This window comes from Alligator sinensis, unplaced genomic scaffold (genome assembly GCF_000455745.1).
Source record: "Alligator sinensis unplaced genomic scaffold, ASM45574v1 scaffold243_1, whole genome shotgun sequence".
Lineage (NCBI taxonomy): Eukaryota > Metazoa > Chordata > Crocodylia > Alligatoridae > Alligator > Alligator sinensis.
In genome coordinates, this window is record NW_005841841.1 from 1,312,352 (window position 1) to 1,316,697 (window position 4,346).

A 4,346-nucleotide genomic window follows, 5' to 3' on the forward strand; every position below is an offset into this window, starting at 1 on the left:
ACCCAGAGCGGCCAGAATGGACACCACATGCAGTGCAGTCGATGCAGAGCAGCAGCTATGCTGCACTGGTAGCCACCCCAGCCAGACTGCACCACATGTGGCATTTGCTCTGGGATGCACACCACATATAGCTCGCGCTCCAGCTGGTCTGGGACCCATACTTCACATGGCCCTCACGGGCATCACATGCAGCATGGGTCCTAGACTGGTCGGAGCAGGCACCATGTACAGTCCCAGAGTATCCAGGGTAGCCACCCCAGCTGGACTGTGTTGCACATGGAGTCTGTTTCGACTGCCACAGGATCTGCACCATGTGCAGTGAAGGTCCCAGATTGGCTAGATCAGGTGTGCTGGGGAAGAGAAGGGACAGGATGGGACGGAACAGGGGTCCACAACAGTAGATGAGCTTGATACCCCTGCAATAGGATATAAATCTGTGTACAGTACAGGGGGTGAAAATGGGAGTAGTCTAAATCCATGTAAACTATTCCCAAGCAGCGGGATTTTTAAAAAGCTATCTCCCTGTTGTACACATTTCTGTCTCTAAATGAAAAAGGCCTGCCTTATGAGTGCAACTTGCATTTTGTATCAAACCAATGTCACTGAAAGCAGGAGAAAAGGTAGTTTGGAACATCTGCTGCAGAAAGCCACATGAGAAATAACCAAAACAAATATCTATGTATATGTAGCAGACCACTAATATTACAGCATCAGAGAGAGGAAAGGGACGATGCAAAGTGAATGCATGGAAGATACTGATCTGGGCTAGACCTTGCTCCACCTTCTAGGCACCTAAGTGCAGGGGCAGATCCAAGGGGGGTGCAGTGGTGCAGTTGCACTGCCCTTTGATTCCTGGGCACCCTGCCACACAAGTTTAAAAACAACTGCTTGACAATGGCAGCAGCATTTCTATTCAGGCAGCACGGAGGGGGTCAATTGACTCCTGGTAAGGGAGCTCCTATTTCAGAGACCTTCAGACTATTTTTAATTCTAGCTACAACTGTTAACTCAAGTGAGCATTAACTCAGGTGTGGAAATAACTTTCAGTGAAACACTGGATACTCAAGAAGGCTAAATTTTGTTTTATGAATCTCAAAAAAGAGCTGACCATTTAATTCTAATGACTGCAGAACTAATGAAACAACATATTTTGATTACTTTTGCCTAATTTGTTGTATGTTTTATACATAATAGATGATGTAGCAAATTAATGTCTATTCCAGCAGTTATATTTGTTGTTGCTTTGATCTTAAACTGAACAATATGGCCCTGAGCCCATAGCATGTTAGTAAAGTTCTAGTTTCTTTTTACCTGGAGAAAATTGTGTTGTGTTATATGTGATGATGCTGTCCCACACTATCTGCACCCCACTAGATCCATCCATGCCAAAGTGTACTTATACTCCTTGATCCCTAAAAAACATGAAAAATGAAAACCGTGAATGGGTCCTTCTCCTTCTTTTGTAGCTTTTAGATAACAGTGGGCATGCCTACACATGCGCATTTACTGTGCAGCAATCAAAATTAGTGTGCAGTATGGGTGCATGTCTACACATGCATGCCTGTACTGGCAACTTATATAACAGCTTACGCCAACTTGAGTGTAAATCTGATACCTGCATTATGCAGGTATCGAATTTACGCCTGATTAGTTACTGAGCAGTAACGCACATTTAGATGTGTTACTGTGTAGTAAACTGTATGTGTGGACTGATTTGGGACTAATTTTACTCCCAAGTCAGTCCGCACACAGTGTTAATGTGCTTTAATACCTGCACACATAGATGCTGGCCTATTTCCACTTACTGTGCAGTAATTTATTGTGCAGTAAATTTAAGCTGGCGTAAATGCACGTGTAGGCACGCTCAGTGTGTCACAAAACTAAATAGTTAATGGAAATATGAGGGTTGTTATGGGATGGAATAGGATAACACTTAGCTGCCTAAGCCCATTAGTCTGGGGGCTGGGGTAGGATCCCACCCCTTGTATTTGGGTGTAAAGAAAGTGTAGAAGCAGTGTGTGGGGACAGATACTACAGAATACAATATAGGCAGATGCTGTAACTTATAAAATGATTGAGCACTATAAGCACTCAAAAGGAAGCTGTTCCTTTAAAATCTTCACCAATCTGTAAAATTCACCAAACTGCCTGTTCTGGACAAGATGTTTCTAGGCTGAACCCAAGCCCTACATCCAGACATGATGGCTGAAATTCAGATGAATCCAAATCCAGACCTACATACTATAGCACAGTATCATAACTAGGGCCAAGCAAGTGGGGCACCAGCCCTAAGCATCAACTTAAAGGGATCACCAGAATGGTGACGCCCATCTCACTGGAGCATGTTTCTTGTTCTGAAGTATGGATTGTGGTCCAAAAAGCTGAAACCCGCCTCGAGACACCATTTCTGAAGCCGTAAGTTGACGTCCCTGATGCAGATCTCATGGCGTCTTCCACGTCGGCTCACTAGAAGGACCGATGAGAAGAACACCTGTGCCTCTGTCTCCTTCAGCTTGCCCCCCCGAGCTTGGTAGTTCTTCATCAGGTGATCTGGGCTGCTCGTGGCTGCATCATTAGTGCCCACATGGATTAGGACCATGGGGTAGTAATCAGTGGGTCGGATAAGGGCCGGGATCATCTCCGTCACATCCTGAATCCACACTCCAGGCAGACAGTAGACCTCACATGTCATGGGATCCTGGTGACAGATGGGACCCTCTGTTCCTCTCAGGATGGAGTCACCTATGACGAGTACCGAGCGTCTCTTCGTCCAGGGTATGTCAGTGGTATGTCAGACCATTTGGTTACATCCTATCAAGTAGACAGTCTGCTCAAAATTTTCAAACCTGGGAGACAAGAACTACATACCTACATCTGTATTTAGACATTTAAATTGAACTTGGCTGGATTTTATTTAACATCGTATTCCTTGATCGCAGGGTAGCTGCTTAGCATTGCTCATATAAATGCAAGTAAAAATGAAGAGCAGAAGGAGTGAAGAGGACTTAAATCTAAATTAAGGAGAGTTATCAGATTATTCCTGTCTATCAGCATGAGTGATGCCAGAGAGAGGAGTGTAGTTCATTAGCTAGCATAAGAATTGCCTGGACAAGACTGGGGTGAAATCTTGGCCCAATGGATGTCAACATGAGTTTTGCCATTGGCTTCAGTCAGAGAAATCAAGGGCCAAAACCTTATCTCAGGTACACAAGAGGCATAAGGTTTGTTTCTTTTTACCACTAGCTATGCCAAAAGTTCTGGTAGCAGATGGAAGCTGCTACCAGCAACCTGCCAATGGTTCCACTCAGCTCCACTGCAGAAGTTGTGCTGCCAGAATGCAGTGTGGTGTGGCAAGGTGCCAGCTGCTGAAAGAACTAGAACAGGTAGAAGATGGCACAGGAGCTGTCTGACAGCTGTCAGATGGCAGCCGAAACAATTACTCCACCTGCCAGAAATCGGGTAACCCTGCCAGCAGAAAAGAAGACAATGCATTAACATGGAGTTTTAGGTGTGGATGCACTCGTGGGCCATGTCCAGATGCGCATGGACGTTTCTTTCCCCAGGGACAAGTAGCGGCGGTACACATTGTGCTGTTGCTACTTGTCCCCAGAAAAAAGTTATGAACGTGTTGCAGAACCTGTCTGATAGAAATCATCTGGCTGTATCCTTTCCCCTCTTCTGATGTTATTGTAAATGTGCTTTATGCCACTAATGATAGAGAACTGGTTCATCTGACAGGTTTTGCACACTGCTTTAATTTGCCGGTCTATGATTTCCTAAGCAAACACAAGAATGTAGGATCATTAACCATTGTATCATAGTATCATAATGCTTAGGGTCAGAAGGGACCTAAATAGATCATCAGGTCCGACCCCCTACCCCGGGCAGGAACGAGCGCCAGGGTCATATCATCCCAGCCAAATATCTGTCCAGCCTCCTCTTGAAGACCCCCAAGGTAGGAGAGAGTACCACCTCACTTGGGAGCCCATTCCAGAGCCTGGCAGCCCTAACTGTAAAGTAAGGTTTTCTGATGTACAGCCTGAACTTTCTCTCTAACAATTTGTGGCTGTTATTCCTAGTAACCCCGGGTGGTGCCTGGGGAAACAGAGCCTCCCCCAATTGCCGCTGGTCCCCCCTGGCAAGTTTGTAAGTGGCCACCAGATCCCCTCTCAGCCTTCTCTTGAGGCTGAATAGGTTCAGGCCCTTTAGCCTCTCTTTGTAGGACCTGCCCTGCTGCCCCTTGACCATGCGAGTGGCCCTCCTCTGGACCCTCTCACTGCTAGCCACATTCCTCTTGAAGTGCAGCACCCAGAACTGGACACAGTACTCCAACTGTGGCCTGACCA